Raw genomic sequence first — 19,342 nt, forward strand, 5'->3', positions numbered from 1 at the left:
CCTGTGCTGGGCAGGTGAGGTGTGATCTGAGCTCACTGAGGGCCGCCCTTCTGTCTTTTTCCTGCTTCATTTATTCATGTCATAGCCAACTTTCTTACATATCCCTAGGACTTTTTTCTCAACTTCTCCTAAGTTATTCTTGACACCTTGTTCTACTTCCAGTGGAGTAGCCCTAGGAAATATGTAGCTGTCAAATGTGTAACAAGACATGCATTTTCTTGGTATATATCTTTTTCTTTCTGTTGGACTATGCTAATGGATCCCTGGAGTCTGCAGCGGGCTGAGGCAGGAGGTGCACTGAATGACCTCTCCAGACCTTTCACAGCTTAGCCATGCTAAGGAAAGGATTTCAATATAGTCATTTCCCAACCCCTCGTTGTAGAACGTCTGTATAATCATTTGATGCTTTTCCCTTTCCTTCACAGTTCAGTAGAGGCTGAGTTTGCTGGTCTTCAGATGAATAACTGACTAATTTGGTCTGGAATGTCATATAACTTATCATTGACAGTAATTTACTTTCTGGGATGCGTTAAAATCTGTGGCGTGTGGGTGCGTTACTTACAATAACACATACTGCACGGAGTGGCCTGTGTAAATGAGTCAGGCATAAAGCTGCACAAGGCAAACTGGATCCTGTTTCACTAGAATCACTGTAGCCTGAGCAGCCTGGGTAAACATGACATGGGACTCTCATCTTCTTCCTAGGTGCCTCTTGGCAGGGCACAGTTTAGCTGTTTATGGGGTAGACTAGGAAAACAAACCATCTGTTGGCACTAAATGTGGAGAAAGGGATATTTCTGTTTGCCTTTACATTAGTGCACTCACCTCCAATGTCCTGCCCTGAAAAGGCTTGGGTCCAGGAGGGGAAACAAAGGTGAAAGGCCTAGAGTTCTGTATTCTTCCTTGCCTGGGCCATTTGCTATACTTTGCCAACGCCCAATGAATATTTTGGTGAGCACTGGTGCAGGGACGGGCTTGAGCCTGCGGACTGTCTGCGGTGATTACCATGGGAATATTCTAGAGCCATGTGTGGGCATCAGTTTTGTACAGAGGAAGGGGGAAAATGAACCTGCTAATATTTCCAGGGTCAGATTTTGCTGTGATTTCCGGGAACCTAAGCCTTTGCCCGTCTCTGTTTTCTCCTCATAAAAGGAGATGCTAACACTGAAGGTACCCTTAATGCTGAGATATAATCCCCACATATATGATCGCAATAGTGCTTGTTTCCATGACATATATCCAGGTTTTTGAAAATAATAAGGATTTTAATCATATTTTCTTAGTAGAAGAGTTAATATTTAGGGAAATCTGGCTGATTGAACAGTAGCTCAGAAGTAGTGATCATGTGTATTTATTATTTAAAAAAATTTATTTAGAGGCCACAGGATTAACAGAATAGTGGGTGGGGTGAACCAGGAGGATGACACTTATCTAGGCATTTAAAGCATTGTCAGTAAAATGCCTCCAAGAGCTACAAAAGCAACATGGCAATAGACGTGAGAGGAAAAGAACTCTTTTGGATTTGAACCTGATTATCCTGAGGAATTCCAGAGGGGAAATTAATGGCTAATTCCTGTGAGGCAGAGAGACTAAGGGCAGATTACCATAGTGATCTCTACTAGCAGCAGTTTGGTTTATTTTATCATTTCTATTTCCCATTTGGTTATGAGAACATTCTCATAAACTTACATCTTTCACAGCCCACACACTAAGTTCTGAAAGCAATGTCATTTAACTTACCACCAAATATAGACCTGTCGTTGAACACTACCCATTTATACAGAATCATGGTTCCCTCTGCAACATCCTCAAAGAGAAGAAAATAAATGGCATAAACAGAACACAGGGTCAAGTTCTCCTCTTTCTATATGATGCTACCATGACTTTGCATTTGGTGAGTAATGGGGCTCCCGCCCCCGTGAGGCAAGGGTGGTGATGGTCGCCCACACGGACCCACAGACTCTGGTGTCGACTAGGAGAGAGCATACAATTTGTGGACTAAATGAAGTGTTTGTGAGCAGTAGACATTAGGCAAAACTGTGAAGATATTCCAGAGGCCAGAATGAATGAGGAAATTGGGTAATACGACAACATTTCCATTAAGAATGTGCCCCACTTCCATTTATCCTGGTTCCAAAATGTTCAAACCATCTAAAAGAATATAGAATAAAACGATACATCCTAACTTCTCATCTCCTGATTTTTACTCCCCTCCCCAGAGGTAGCCACTGTTTGGTTTTTTTTTTTTTAATGTGTAAACCTTTTATACCCAAGTATATGTATGTATTCAAGTGCGTATGGTATTTTTAAGTAAATGCGTTGATATTATAAACATTGTCCTATCATTTAGCAATATGTCTTAGAGAACATAAATAGATAACCTATATTCTTTTAAAATGTAGTATCATTCTCCCTTAGGTGGGCATTTAGCTTTCTCTACTATAAACAATAATGCAGTGAATATCCTTGTTTATGCTTCTTTGTGCACAGATGCAAGCATTTCTCCAGAAGAGAGGCTCACTGGTGAAATTTCTGGGTAGAATTTTATGTGTATTTACCATATTGACAGATGTTGCCAAATTGCTTTCCTAAAAGAATACTGATTTTCATTTTCCATCATCAGTGTATGAGAGTATTCATTTTTCTCATATCCTTGACAACTCTGTATATTATCAATCTTGTTAATTTTTACCCATGTGGTGGATGAAGAGGAATGACTTAGTTGTTTGAATTTGTATTTCCTTGATTAGTAAAAGCTGAGCACGTTTCCCAACAAATTGACCCTTTGCATTTGTTCTGTGAAACGTCTGTTCTTGTCCATTGCACCTTTTTAATTTTTCCCTGTGGTGCTGTTATTTTATTTTCTCACAGCCACTCCATAAGGACATTAGGGAGATTTTCTATTTTGGCTGATATTCCCTCAGTGACCAGTGCTAGTGTTGGAATTAAGATGATATGAACCAGTATCCTCTTGTATGTGCTCTGTGTTTCTTGATAGGACAGGGGTACAGGGGCAGAGGCCTACAGCTTACAGTAGATGCACTTTATCATTTTAGCCCAAGACTCCTCATTTTTTTTTTCCTTTGGTAAGTGTACCATCTTACATTATCCCAGGAAATATTTTTTTCAAATAGGAACTGAGGCATATTTTTTTCTCTTTTGACAAATGCCATGTAGTTAAACCTCTCAGCATAATTGGTCCTCTTTCAAAGATTTTTCGTGTGGAATATTTATAGTGAAATGTAAGTCTGTCTGGTATGTAAACAGAGTTAATTACAGCTATTATACTCTCCCTTACACTTCTCAGTGATTGCTTAGAATGTCACATCTTGATATACTTTCAAGAAAATTGGAATTTAAAAATTCGTTTTGAAAAGAAGGCAGAAAAAGAAAGAGAGTTCTGTGGGATGGATAAAGTGCATAATGTTCTTTTGGTGGGTAGAGTCAATAATATTACCTTTCCTGAGTAAAGAGAAAAACTATGTTTGTTTACCTGAATTTCATGTCTGGTGTCATTGCTTTTTTTGTTGGCTGAGTTTTTCTATTTTAGTTGTGTGTTGCAGTTGACTAGATAAAATAAATCAGAAATAGGCTCAATTGGTGCCATTTCTTAGATAGGCTGGAAAAATGTTCTTACCAAGGAAGTATAAGAAAAGGAAGAAATATCCAGAATCAATATTTCATCTGCAGATATGGTACTGATACTTGACAATTTTTTTTTTTTTTTTTTAAAACACAGACTGCGTGGATTATCAGTCTGACTCCAGTCTGACTCTTTTGATACTTTAAAAAAAAATTTATTTATTTTTGGCTGCATTGGGTCTTAGTTGAGGCATGCGGGATATTTTGTTGCGGTGCGCGGGCTTCTCTCTAGTTGTGGCATGCGGGCTCTGTATTTGCGGCACATGGGCTCAGTTGCCCCATGGCATGTGGGATCTTAGTTCCCCCACCAGGGATCGAACCCGTGTCCTCTGCATTGGAAGGCAGATTCTTAACCACTGGACCACCAGGGAGGTCCCTTGACAATGTTTTTTTAACTCTCTTTTTCCAGGTTACATCAGTCTGAGGGGAGAGGCTTGGAAAACTAAGGTGAGGGTGATGGTCACAAATAATTTTAACCCTGAACACTTACCAGGCAGAATCATTAGGACCTCAGCCTTTTCATCTCTCTTCTACTCTCCAAGCTCTCTCCCTTTCTTTGGCCTGGTCCTGCTTGATGCCCATAGTCTCTGTGGAGACTCTCAACCTCTCAAACGTCTGTCCTGCTAGTGCCAGTGCTGATTTTTGTTTTGGAGCTGGTTGGCCTCCCCTGGGAGTTCCTGCCCACCAACTTCATGACCTTGTGCCTACCTACTGATCCTTTTCGCTCTGTTTCCTCGCCCATGTTACAGTTCCCTAAGTGAGGAACATCCTGAGGGGTAGTCTAGATCTTTCTGTCTTTCTAATACTCTTGGTTTTAAGGAGATTTAGACAACCAATCCCAAGGATGTGTTGAGGACACTTGAATGGCGCCAAACAGTGCTACAAAATTTCACCTTTTTTATTAGCGCCAAACCAGTGACCCAGGAAGACATCTAGGTGCCTCATTAACCTCCTGCTTCAGGAAGGGGGGTTATCTACCAAACACAGTTCTCTTAGAGATGGGGGTAGGGATGGAGGCAGAGTTTTAGAGGCTCTGCCAATTGGTCCTCTTGGCCAGGAAATCCATAAATCCCTCAGGTACAAAAGACTCCCTGAGAGCTGAGTCTGCTCTGATGTTGCTTAGGAGGTGGTCATGCAAATTCAGTCCCACTTCTGAAGATCTTCGGAAACATTTTAAAAAAGGAAATTCTTCCACAAATGTGCTGACCTGATATTCCACTTAAATACCTAGAGTCTTAATTAAACCAATTTTTCAGCCATTTTCTAAAGCAATTCTCCAGGGGTATCAATAGCTCTCTCTATTTTCTTTTTCATTTCTTTTTTTTTTTAGTTGCAGCATATGGACTTCTTAGTTGTGGCATGCGGACTCTTAGTTGTGGCATGCATGAGGGATCTAAAGTTCCCAGACCAGGGATCGAACCCGGGTCCCCAGCTTTGGGAGCACAGAGTCTTACCCACTGGACCACCAGGGAAGTTCTGCCCTCTCTTTTTTCTGCAAATGATAATGAAGTCATGGAAATTAGACTTTATGGGAAGCCTGATCATATCTCTAGTCCTAGCACAATCTCTCCCTCATCTTAACCTTTTACTTTGCATCACCAGAACTTGCATTAGGCCATCCTAGCTGTGTCAGTGCTTTTCACCATGGGCTTCCTCAGTCAAGAGCATTTATTGAGTATCCATGTGGCTGGGACCAATACCATAAGAAATTGAGTCTCTGCTCTTAAAACCCTCATAATGGAGTTGACCCTGTTGGTTCAGGTACAGGCTAGAATGTGGCCCCCAGGACATCAGAGGTCACGGGTTTTGTCAGTTCAGGTGTACACAGAGACCTCCAAGATAGGCTGGAGAGGTCCAGCATTTCAGCAGGGAGGTATATAGTGTAATCTTTCAGAGCATGGACTTTCAAGTCAGATAGACCTGGGTCCAAATTTTGGCTCCACCATCTGTTAGCTGTGTGCCCTTAGACAAATTTCTTAACCTCTTCACACCTTAGTTTCTTATTTTGTAAAAGAGGAGTGATAATGTAATACTTGCCTTACGTAGACTTGTGTTGAGGATTAAATTTAAAAAAGGCTTAGCACAGAGCCTGGAACACAATAAGTGCCTAATAAATGATAGCCTTCATATTAAGTGGGCCACTGGCCTCTCCTTGGAATCTACTTGTCCCAAGGAGGGCCCAAAGACAGAAATAACTACAGAGATATTGAACAATTAGACTATACTAAGGGAGAGGTGAGTTTTTTTCTGTTGAGAGACACTGACCCCTGATAGGAAATGATCAATTGAAGACCTTGTTAAAAAATGAATTTGCTTTTTTCCCCTCAGGGAAATATAAAATATTGAATCCACCTACTTTTAAGAACAAGGAACATAGCTCTTTACTCAATAAATAACCTGAGAATAGATTTCTAGAACTTTAAGGGACCTCAGAGGCCATCGGTATAATCTATTTAATAGATGAGACAGCTGAGGGCCAGAAATATATAAACTGACTTTGTCATAATTACCCTCCTTCACCATGAGAGACCATAGGAAGAGACCCTTCTAAGTCGAACACTAGCATTTTCCACTATGCTGTGTGCCTAGTTGTTCAGTAAAACAAGAGGGAGAGGAAGAGAGAAAGAAGATATTGAGAAGAGGGAGAGAGAAGGAAAAGGAGTTAGAACAGAGAGAGAGATTCACATAGAGGAAAGTACAGAGAGAATGAGGAAAGGAAGAAACAAGGTGGTCACTTCCAACAGCAATAGTTTCATTAAATGTACATCATGTCAAGCGAAACTTTTCTCCTTTGATGAGGTCTGTCATTCTAAATGAATGTCTGGATGAATGACAGAATCTCATTACCAGTTGGGAGTCTATGGCAATAATTCAGATGAGAAATATTAATGACATGAACTAGGGTGGCAGTGATAGAGGTGGTTCCAGAGGTTGGATTTGGGATATATGTCAGAGAGACAGAGATACATATTGTTGGATTGGATGCTGGGAGGAAAGGAATGGAAGGGTAAAGAATGAGTCCAAAGTTTTTGACTCGAATAATTAGACAGATGGTGCTAACCATTTACTGAGATGGGGTAAGCCTTTGGACATGCTATATTTGATTGCCCAGGAAAAATTCTGAGTGCACAGTTGGCTATTTGAGTCAGGAGCTCAGCAAGGATCAAGGCTGAAGATATAAATTTGGGAGTTGTCAGTATAAAGCTATTTATGGGCCTGGATGAGATCATCTGTAGATGGAATGACTGTAGAAAGGAGAAGAATGCTGAGTCTAGAGTACTTCATCTTTTAGAGGGGCAGCAGAGGAAGGGGCTAGCACACGAGACCCAGGAGTAATTAGTGCAGGAAGTGCTGAAGATATGGGTTAAATGAGTCTTAGCTAGTAGTTTTGTTTTTTAAAAAATTTATTTATTTATTTATATTTATTTCTGGCTGCGTTCGGTCTTCGTTGCTGCCCCTGGGCTATCTCTAGTTGTGGTGAGCGGGGGCTACTCTTTGTTGCGGTGTGCAGGCTTCTCATTGCAGTGGCTTCTCTTGTTGCGGAGCACGGGCTCTAGGCGCACGGGCTTCGGTAGTTGTGGCACATGGGCTCAGTAGTTGTGGCTGGCGGGCTCTAGAGCGTAGTCTCAGTAGTTGTGGTGCACGGGCTTAGTTGCTCCGCGACATGTGGGATTTTCCTGGACCAGGGCTCGAACCCGTGTCCCCTGTATTGGCAGGCAATTCTCAACCACTGTGACACTGGGGAAGTCCTGTTTTTTTTTTTTTTTTTTAATTAAAAATTTTCTTTTTGGCTGCGGCCCGTGCGGAATCTTAGTTTGCCGACCAGGAATTGAATCCGTGCTCCCTGCAGTGGAAGCTTGGAGTCTTAACCACTGGACTGCCAGGGAATTCCTTAGCTAGTAGTTTTTTTTTTTTTTTTTTTTTTCTTAAACTTTGGGTTTATTTATTTTATTTATTTATTTACTTATGGCTGTGTTGGGTCTTCGTTTCTGTGTAAGGGTAAGGGCTTTCTCTAGTTGTGGCAAGTGGGGGCCACTCTTCATCGCGGTGCACGGGCCTCTCACTATCGCGGCCTCTCTTGTTGCGGAGCACAGGCTCCAGACGCGCAGGCTCAGTAATTGTGGCTCACGGGCCTAGTTGCTCCGCGGCATGTGGGATCTTCCCAGACCAGGGCTCGAACCCGTGTCCCCTGCATCGGCAGGCAGATTCTCAACCACTGCGCCACCAGGGAAGCCCGCTAGTAGTTTAATAGAATCGTTTCTAAGGGGAGAATGGAATATGGAAGAATGTGGGCTGGATAGAGGTACAGATAGGTGGGTTAGGACTGTGTGTGCCAAAGTAGTGTCAAACAATGAACCAGTGGAAACTTGAAGAAGATCTGTAGGAGAGGACCTCAGGTCTTGCTTCTGTCTCATGAACCTGGTTATAAAAGCCCTCTCAAGTAGAAAGAATTTGGGTCAGACTTGCAGTGATACAAAGATGGAGAGATAGTTATCACATCAGATTGATTAGTAGGTTTTTTTTTTTTACATGTTTATTGGAGTGCAATTGCTTTACAATATTGTGTTAGTTTCTGCCGTATAAAAATGTGTATCAGTTATATGTATACATATATCCTCATATCCTCTCCCTCTTGCGTCTCCCTCCCTCCCACCCTCCCTATCCCACCCCACTAGGTGGACACAGAGCACCGAGCTGACCTCCCTGTGCTATGCGGCTGCTTCCCACTAGCTATCTGTTTTACATTTGGTAGTGTATATATGTCCATGCCACTCTCTCAGTTCGTCCCAGCTTACCCTTCCCCTCTCCCCGTGTCCTCAAGTCCATTCTCTACGTCTGTGTCTTTATTCCTGTCCTGCCCCTAGGTTCTTCAGAACCATTTTTTTTTTTTTTTAGATTCCATATATATGTGTTAGCATACGGTATTTGTTTTTCTTTTTCTGACTTACTTCACTCTGTATGACAGACTCTAGGTGAAGGGGTAAAGAAGATGTGGCACATATATACAATGGAATATTACTCAGCCATAAAGAGAAACGAAATTGAGTTGTTCAATAGTAATAGTAGTGAGGTGATTTGTAGGTTTTGAAAGACACGGCGAGCCATAGTAGACGCTGTGTGTCTGTTGTACTAAACCAAGCATGGCCTGTTGAGGTGCTGGCCTAGAATGGCAGCCTTGAGAGTGGAGGATTGGAGTCTAGAGACATTTGAAACAGAAGTGGTGGCAGGATTTTATGACTTAAATAACTGGTTATAGGTGATGAGGGAGAGGAAAGAGGCCCAACTGATTCAAGGGTACAATAATTAGATATGTTTTTACTGTAGGAAGGAAGAGTAATTAAAAAAAAAAGCCAGCATGAGCTAGTAACTCATTTTCTTTATCAGAACCATTAGTAACTCATAGTTTGAACTTATATAGTTGTTTCTGTATATTGAAGGGATGATAAAAATTTAGTAAAAATAATTATAGCAAATTGGCTCTTCCATCCTTAAAAGATTACTAGTTAACCAATTAATGTGTTTCTGTTTGCATAAAGCTGAGAGCCGAAGCCAAACGGTATAATAAGATCAGTTCAGACATCACTTTTTAATGGTTTGCCAGTTGAATATTGATATGACTACATTTATTTATGAGGTTGCTGATAATTTGAATTGCCCTGTGAGGGCCTGAGTTGTTTTACAAAACCATTCTCTCGTGCTTAACTAAATGGCATTAATCTTACCTCTCCGAAAGCACTGACTTCTGGCCAGAGATTTCTGTCTTATATTGAAGATGCTCTCAGTGATTGGGCTTGTGTGAGTGCCATGCCTGAAAGCCCTGCAGCTTTTTCTACCCTTCAGAGACTTTGCTAGGCTCCTGGATGGTACTCGTGAAGTGGCAGGAGGTTATGTTCAACTTTCTTAAGGGAAAAATCCTTTCAAGCACTTATTTATATAAACACTTATTTACATATAATTGCTTTCCTAATCCTACTCTGAACTCACGTTCAAATAAGGGATGAATATTATTGCTTTAAAAAACTCTCAAATTTTGACTTCTCTGGTACTCCCTATGAAATTAGTCCAAGGTCATAAGTTTTACTATATATGTCATTTTGTGTACTTTATGCCTGACTTGCTTATATAAGAACATCAGCCACTTAAATTGAGAGAAGAGTTTTTATCTCTTCTTGCCAAGTTCTGAACATGATGCCATATATTTAGATTAATTCAATAAGTATTAGAATAGTAGGAATTTGGAGCTAGAATGGAAATTAGATATTATCTTGTCTGCTTCCTTCCTTTTTCAGATGGAGGAAAAGAGGTGAGTTATTTGGTCAAGTTCATACACTTAACAGATGACAAAGATGCTGTGGTCTCACTGCATCTTATCAGGTGGCACATGATTTCGGTTTGTCTTATTATTAGTGATGTTAACTTTGATCATTTGATAAAGGTGGTGTCTGGTTTTTCTATTATAAAGTTATTAATTTTCTTTTTCTAATTAAGTATTTTTTTGGGAGGTACTTTGAGACTATGAATATATTTCTTTCCTCATCAAACTTTTATTAGCTATTTAAAAATTTTATTTATTGAGGTATCATTGATTTACAGTGTTATATAAGTTTCAGGTATACAACATAGTGATTCACAATTTTTAAAGATTATACTCCATTTATAAAATATTGGCTATATTCCCTGTGCTGTACAATATATCCTTGTAGCTTATTTATTTTATACATAGTTTGTACCTCTTAACCCCCTACCCCTATTTTGTTCCTCCCTCCTTCCCTCTCTCCACGGGTAACCACTAGTTTGTTCTCCATATTTGTGGGTCTGTTTCTTTTTTGTCATAGTCACTGGTTTTTTTATTTTTTAGATTCCACATGTTAAATGATAACATACAGTATTTGTCTTTCTCTATCTGACTTATATCACTAAGCATAATACCCTCCAGGTCCATCCATGTTGTTGCAAATGGCAAAATTTTGTTACTTTATGGCTGAGTAGTATTACATTGTATATATGTACCACACCTTCTTTATCCATTCATCTGTTAATGGACACTTAGGTTGCTTCCATATCTTGGCTATTGTAGATAATGCTGCTATAACATTGGGGTACATGTATCTTTTTGAATTAGTGTTTTCATTTTCTTTAGATATACCTAGGAGTGGAATTGCTGTGTCGTATGGCAGTTCTATGTTTAGTTTTTCGAGGAACCTGAATGCTGTTTCCCACAGTGGCTTCACCAGGTTACATTCCCACCAACAGTGTACAAGGGTTCCCTTTTCTCCACATCCTCACCAACATTTATTATTTGTGTTCTTTTTGATGATAGTCATTCTGACAGATGTGGGGTGATATATCATTGTGGCTTTGATTTGCATTTCTCTCATGATTAGTGATGTTGAGAATCTTTTCATGTGCCTGTCAGCCACCTGCATTTCCTGTTTTGAAAAATGTCTATTCAGGTCTTCTGCCCATTTTTTAACTGGGTTGTTTGTTTGTTTTTTGATATTGATTTGTATGAGCTGTTTATATATTTTAGATATTAACCTCTTATCGGTCATATCATTTGCAAATATTTTCTCCCATTCTAGGGTTGTCTTTTCGTCTTGTTGATGGTTTCCTTTGCTGTGCAAAAGCTTTTAAGTTTAATTAGGCCCCATTTGCTTATTTTGCTTTTATTTCCTTTGCCTCAGGAGGCAGATCTAAAAAAATATCGCTACGATTTATGCCAGAGAATGTTCTGCCTATGATTTCTTCTAGGAGTTTTATGGTTTCATGTCTTACATTTAGGCCTTTAATCCATTAAAATTTTTTTTAAATTTTTAAATAAATTTATTTATTTATCTATCTTTTGGCTGTGTTGGGTCTTTGTTGCTGTGCACGGGCTTTCTCTAGTTGTGGTGAGTGGGGGCTACTCTTCGTTAAGGTGCATGGGCTTCTCATTGCGGTGGCTTTTCTTGTTGTGGAGCACGAGCTCTAGGTGCGCAGGCTTCAGTAGTTGTGGCACATGGGCTCAATAGTTGTGGATCGTGGGATCTAGAACGCAGGTTAAGTAGTTGTGACGCACGGGCTTAGTTGCTCTGTGGCATCTTTAATCCATTTTGAGTTTATTTTTGTATATGGTGTGAGAAAGTGTTCTAATTTCGTTCTTTTACATGTAGCTGTCTAGTTTTCCCAGCATCACGTATTGAAGAGACTGTCTTTTCTGCATTGTATATTCTTGCCTCTTTTGATGTAGACTAATTGACCATAAGTGTCTGGGCTCTCTATTCTGTTCCATTGATCTACATACACTTTTACCAGTATTATCCATTGATGTTTTGTGACTGAATTAATTATTACTATGATGGTTACCAAATGGTGATTTTTTAAAATTCTATCATTCCTTCTATAAGATTAGTTGGCATTAGTTCTATTAAGTAAGATTACTGTAAAGAAAAGTTTTCTCTTTCCCCATTTGGATTCCTATATTTCTTTGACTCATGGATTTCTTTTTTATTCAATGGCCTATAATCTATTTCTATTACTACTTATTTTGATATCCGAATTGTCCCAGATAGGCCAGTGGGAGGTACATCAAGCTGGTTTCTGTGTCTTTTTGATGTGTCTCTATCATTTTATCGTCCTCATTTAATTTTTAAATTGTGGCAAAATACATAAAACATCAAATTTACCATTTTAACAGTTTTTAAAGTGTGCCATTCAGTGGCATTAAGTACATTCATGATGTTGTGCAACCATCACCACTATCTAGTTCCAGAAAATTTTCATCATCCCAAATGGAAGCTCATACCCATGAAAGCATTCACTCTCCACTCCCCCATCCCTCTAGTCTCTGCAACCAAAAATCTGCTATCTGTCTCAATGGATTTGGATATTCTGGATATTTCAATTAATGAAATCATACAATATGTGGTCTTTTATGTATGGCTTCTTCCATGTAGCATAAGGTCTTCAAGATTCATTTATGTTGTATTCATGTATCAGTACTTCATTTTTTTTTTTTTTTGGCTGCGCTACATGGCTCGTGGGATCTTAGTTCTCTGACCAGGGATTGAACCCCAGGCCAAAGCAGTGAAAGTGCTGAGACCTAACCACTGGATGTCCAGGGAATTCCCAGTACTTCATTTTTTATGGTTGAATCATATTCCATTGTATGGATATGCCATTTTGTTTATTCGTTCATCTCTTGATGAACATTTGTGTTGTTTTCACCTTTAGGCTAATATAAATAGTGCTACTATGAAAATTCTTATGCAAGTTTTTGTTTGAGAACTTGTTTTTAATTATTTTAGGTGTATACTACCAGTGGAATTGCTGGATCATATGGTAATTATATGTTTAACATGTTGAGGAACATCCAAACTGTTTTCCACAGTGGCTGTACAATTTTGCATTTCCATCAGCAATATATGAGGCTTCCAATTTCTTCATATCCTTGCCAACACTTATTTTCCCTCTTTTGATTATAGCCATCCTAGTAAATGTGAAGTGGTATCTAATTACAGTTTTGATTTGCAGTTCCCTAATGACTAATGATGTTAAGCATCTTTTGCTGTGCTTGTTTGGCCCTTTATATATCTTATATGGAGAAATGACTATTCAATCCGTTTTTAAATTGGGTTATTTGTCTTTTTTGTTGTTGAGTTGCAGCAGTTCTTTATATATTCTGGATATTAGACCCTTATCAGATTTATGATTTTCAAATATCTTGTTCCATTCTGCCAGCTGTATTTTCATTCTTGACAGATACTCTCTTTGATGCACAAAATATTTAAAATTTTGATGAAATCCAATTTATCTGATTTTTCCTTTTGTTGCTATGCTTTTGGTGTCATATCTAAGAAACCATTGCCAAAAAAAAAAAAGAAGCCATTGCCAACGTCATGAAGATTTACACTTATGTTTTCTCCTAAGAGTTTTATAGTTTTAGCTCTCACATTTAGGTCTTTGATCCATTTTGTGTTATTTTTTATATATGATGTGAGGTAGGGGTTCAATTCCATTCCTTTGCATGCAGATATCCAGTTCTCCTAAGCACCATTTGCTTATTTTTAATTTTTGAATTTTATTTTATTTATTTTTTATACAGCAGGTTCTTATTAGTTATCTATTTTATACATATTAGTGTATATATGTCAACCCCAATCTCCCAATTCATCCCACCACAACCACCCCCCCTGCTACTTTCTCCCCTTGGTGTCCATACTTTTGTTCTCTACATCTGTGTCTCTATTTCTGCCCTGCAAACCGGTTCATCTGTACCATTTTTCTAGGTTCCACATATATGCATTAATATATGATATTCGTTTTTCTCTTTCTGACTTATTTCACTCTGTATGACAGTCTCTAGATCCAACCATATCTCTACAAATGACCCAATTTCATTCCTTTTTATGACTGAGTAATATTCCATTGTATATATGTACCACATCTTCTTTATCCATTCATCTGCCAATGGGCATTTAGGTTGCTTCCATGACCCGGCTATTGTAAATAGTGCTGCATTGAACATTGGGGTGCATGTGTCTTTTTTTTTTTTTTTTTTAACATCTTTATTGGAGTATAATTGCTTTACAGTGGTGTGTTAGTTTCTGCTTTATAACAAAGTGAATCAGTTATACATATACATATATCCCCATATCTCTTCCTTCTTCCATCTCCCTCCCTCCCGCCCTCCCTATCCCACACCTCTAGGTGGTCACATAGCACCGAGCTGATCTCCCTGTGCTATGCGGTTGCTTCCCACTAGCTATCTATTTTACGTTTGGTAGTGTATATATGTCCATGCCACTCTATCTCTTTGTCACATTTTCCCCTTCCCCCTCCCCATATCCTCAAGTCCATTCTCTAGTAGGTCTGTGTCTTTATTCCCGTCTTGCCACTAGGTTCTTCATGACCTTTTTGTTTTTTTTTTCCTTAGATTCCGTATATATATGTTAGCATACTGTATTTGTTTTTCGCTTTCTGACTTACTTCACTCTGTATGACAGACTCTTAACTCCATCCACCTCACTACAAATAACTCCATTTCGTTTCTTCTTATGGCTGAGTAATATTCCATTGTATATATGTGCCACATCTTCTTTATCCATTCATCCGATGATGGACACTTAGGTTGCTTCCATGTCCTGGCTATTGTAAATAGAGCTGCATTGAACATTTTGGTACATGACTCTTTTTGAATTATGGTTTTCTCTGGGTATATGCCCAGTAGTGGGATTGCTGGGTCGTATGGTAGTTCTATTTTTAGTTTTTTAAGGAACCTCCATACTGTTCTCCATAGTGGCTGTATCAATTTACATTCCCACCAGCAGTGCAAGAGGGTTCCCTTTTCTCCACACCCTCTCCAGCATTTGTTGTTGGTAGATTTTCTGATGATGGCCATTCTGACTGGTGTGAGGTGATACCTCATTGTAGTTTTGATTTGCATTTCTCTAATGATTAATGATGTTGAGAAGCTTTTCATGTGCTTCTTGGCCATCTGTATGTCTTTGGAGAAATATCTATTTAGGTCTTCTGCCCATTTTTTGACTGGGTTGTTTGTTTTTGTAATATTGAGCTGCATGAGCTGTTTATATATTTTGGAGATTAATCCTTTGTCTGTTGATTCATTTGCAAATATTTTCTCCCATTCTGAGGGTTGTCTTTTCGTCTTGTTTATGGTTTGCTTTGCTGTGCAAAAGCTTTGAAGTTTCATTAGGTCCCATTTGTTTCTTTTTGTTTTTATTTCTATTACTCTAGGAGGTGGATCAGAAAAGATCTTGCTGTGATTTATGTCAAAGAGTGTTCTTCCTATGTTTTCCTCGAAGAGTTTTATAGTGTCCGGTCTTACATTTAGGTCTCGAATCCATTTTGAATTTATGTTTGTGTATGGTGTTAGGGAGTGTTCTAATTTCATTCTTTTACATGTAGCTATCCAGTTTTCCCAGCACCACTTATTGAAGAGGCTGTCTTTTCTGCATTGTATATCCTTGCCTCCTTTGTCATAGATTAGTTGACCATAGGTGTGTGGGTTTATCTCTGGGCTTTCTATCTTGTTCCAGTGATCTATATTTCTGTTTTTGAAAGCACCATTTGTTGAAGAGGCTGTTCTTCCATTCCATCACTTTTTTAGGCTTTAGAGTTTTATTCAGATTCTTTGTTTTTATATTTGTATTTATTTTTTCTTATGTATAAAACCTTGTTTTTCATTTATATGAATTTTTTGTTTTCAACATACCATAGCTGTACTTTTCAGTAAAATATATAGACAAAGTTTAATGTTTCTTTGCAGGTAGTTTTGTCTTTTTTTGTTGTTTTTTTCAAGCTTTATTTTGAGGTATAACTGACAAATAAAATTGTATATATTTAAGGTGTATGATGTTATGATTTGATATATGTGTACATTGTGAAGGACTACCACAATCAAGTTAATCAAAACATCTATCACCTCACATGGTTACTTTGTGTGTGTGTGTGTGTGTGTGTGTGTGTGTGTGTGTGGCTAGAACACTTAAGAATTACTTTCCTAGCAAATTTCAAGTACACAGTACAGTACTATTAACCATGTTGTGATAGTCACCATGTTGTACTATTTTTAATTTTTAAAATAGGTATTTGTATTTTTAATTTTTTGAGGAACCTCCATACTGTTTTCTGTAGTGGCTACACCAATTTACATTCCCACCAATGCAAGCACTTCTTAATTTCTAGACTAACACAAGTATTTATTCCAGGCTTTCCCTGCCCTAGTCCTGAAAGTAGCCATTTCTCCAAGAAGCCCTGGTTCCTTTTAGTGAAGAATAGTGTTCAGAAACCAAGATTTGGGCACTAGGTGTGCTTATTGCTTTTAGGGTGTTGATGATCTTAGGCCCCTTCAGTAGACAGAGCTATGTACACATATACCCACACACTTGTATTGAAAACCATGAGTTAACATCAATACTTCCAGTAACAAACTATCAGAGTTCCCTCTAGTTTTCTTTCTTTATATGTAACTCTGTTTATTTGTAACTCTCTGACAGTGAAAAGCCTGGCTTTTATTTTTCTCAATATATTTACTTACTGTAATCAGTATTCTCCATCACCACTGTCCCCCCTGCATAGATGATGTCCTCACTCTACTTGGGCTTTGACACTTGTGCTGGGCTAGTGCCATCTCTGTCCCGAGTGAACACCTTCCCTTGTTTCAGTTTGGACAACCCATACTAGGTTGCCCAGATGATCTCATTTTGTTCAAGCTTTGATACCCCATGCTCATCTGCTGCTACTCCCTTCCCCACAGCCGCTGGATTCCTCCCTTGCTTGGCCTCACCTAATATATTTTGGACTGAATTGTTCAGGAAGGAAGGAGGGAAGAAAGGAATGAAATTGATCAATTTCTAGGCTCATTATTTTTTTGTAATCTATAACTTTTCTCTGTGTTCAGTGTACTTCTTGCTGATGTATATCTTTTAATAATTACTTTCACATCTTTGGCAAATGGATTAGCTGGCTATAAAATTCTAGCTTAACGTTTTTTTTTTCTTTCTCTGCACTTAAAAAATAAATCTTTTGGGGGGGAATTAGTTTAGATTTATAGAAAATTTGCAAAGATAAGAGTTTTTATATCTTTCTCACCCATTTCCCCCCTTATGTTAACATTTTAGATGACCACCTCTCTGCACTTTAAAGATATTATTTCATTAACTTATGATATCTATGTTTGGTAACAAGAAATCTGCTGTCAGTACTGTTGTCACTCCATTTTAGATTATTTGCCTTTTCTCTCTGATAGGTTTCAAGACTGTCTCTTTACTCTTGATTTCTACAGTTTTAATTCAGTGTGTCCAAGTTTGGTTTTATTTGTATTTATTCTGCTTAGTATTTGGATTCTACTGATCTGACTATTCATTAGATTTTCTTTCTTTGATTCTGGAAAATTATCAACAACAATTTCTTTCAATATTGCTTTCCTATCATTCATTTCAGTTTATTTTTCTGGAATAATGGAATTCTTCTGGAATACTATTCTTCAATTTATTCCTATTCATTAAAATGTTGGAATCTCTCAGTCTGTCTTCCATGTTTCATAACTGCTCATTTAAATCAATCAGTCTGTCTGTCTGTCTGTCTATCTATCTATCTATCTATCTATCTATCTATCTAGTTATCTCTATCTAGAAGGGAGAACAATCCAGTCCTGTTTATTGTATTTCAACTCAGTCACTCTATATTTCCTTTCTTTATTTTTTTTTAAATTATTTATTTTTATTTATTTATTTATATATGGCTGTGCTGGGTCTTTGTTTCTGTGCGAGGGCTTTCTCCAGTTGCGGCAAGTGGGGGCCACTCTTCATCGCGATGCGCGGGCCTCTCACTATCATGGCTTCTCTTGTTGCGGAGCACAGGCTCCAGACGCGCAGGCTCAGTAATTGTGGCTCACGGGCCTAGCTGCTCTGCGGCATGTGGGATCTTCCCAGACCAGGGCTCGAACCCGTGTCCCCTGCGTTGGTAGGCAGATTCTCAACCACTGCGCCACCAGGGAAGCCCTATATTTCCTTTCTTAATTTCTAACTGCTTGTTTAAATATCCACCTATTCTTGTTTCATTCTTTTTACATGTTTTTGTTGAAAAATTTTGTATTCCTCCACTTTATTTTTTAAGTAATCAACTAATTATTTTTGGCTGTGTTGGGTCTTTGTTGCTGCGTGAGGGCTTTCTCTAGTTGCGGCAAGTGGGGGCTACTCTTCGTTGTGGTGCGCAGGCTTCTCATTGCAGTGGCTTCTCTTGTTGCGGAGCACGGGCTCTAGGTGTGTGGGCTTCAGTAGTTGTGGCATGTATGCTCAATAGTTGTGGCTTGCGGGCTCTAGAGTGCAGGCTCAGTAGTTGTGGCTCATGAGCTTAGTTGCTCCATGGCATGTGGGATCTTCCTGGACCAGGGCTCAAACCCATGTCTCCTGCGTTGCCAGGAGGATTCTTTTTTTTTTTTTGAAGATCTCAATGTTTCTAATTTAAAGTCTTTGCTAAGCTGTCTATGAAATTAATTTTCCAGTGTGAATACATGATTGTTAATTTTGTTAATTTTCTTTCTTAGCAAACAATTATTGTTTTGGAATTTTGGTTTACCAGTAATTTTATATAAGACTTTTTTGTTTTTCATTTTTCTTTCTCCCATTTTTCTCCATCTGCCTCTGTGTCAAGCATTTTTGCAGTCCCCTCCCCTGCAACAGTTGTTCAGATCCCTAATCTATAATCGGGCTTTAAATTGCTAGTTGGGGTTCCTGCCACATAGTGATGGTGGAGTACCAAGAGCCAGTCAAATGGTCAGTAAGCAGCACGGTTTAGTTCTTATTGGTAAGGCGATTGGTAAGGTGGTGGGTTTTAAAGCTACAGCTCATGCATTTTCCCCCAGTAAGGTGAAAACTGATTCTTGGAGGGGGAAATATCTTAGATATTATAGTGCCCCTTCAGAACTCTACTCGTATTCCTTGGCATTTAATCTCTCTCTTTAGGGAAAATTTAAATTAAAATTTTCTCATTAGGGGGATAATAATGAAAAAAAAGTTGACAAACATTGTTATAGCTCTAGGCAGAAGTCAGCTATGTTTTGTTGGACTTTTTCTTTCTTTCTTTTTTTTTTTATAAATTTATTTTAATTTTAATTTATTTTTGGCTGTGTTGCGTCTTCGTTGCTGCGTGTGGGTTTTCTCTAGTTGCGGCGAGCAGGGGCTACTCTTCATTGTAG

General features: G+C 38.7%; 1 long non-coding RNA gene across 1 annotated transcript in view; it reads left to right on the forward strand.

Moving 5' to 3' along the window:
- LOC309658596 overlaps nucleotides 1-19,342 on the forward strand; it is a 340,006-nt gene that overhangs the window by 24,637 nt on the left and 296,027 nt on the right. The gene's annotated exons all lie outside the window — the stretch shown is intronic.

This window comes from Balaenoptera physalus, assembly GCF_965194825.1.
Source record: "Balaenoptera physalus genome assembly, chromosome: 3".
Classification (NCBI taxonomy): Eukaryota; Metazoa; Chordata; class Mammalia; order Artiodactyla; family Balaenopteridae; genus Balaenoptera; species Balaenoptera physalus.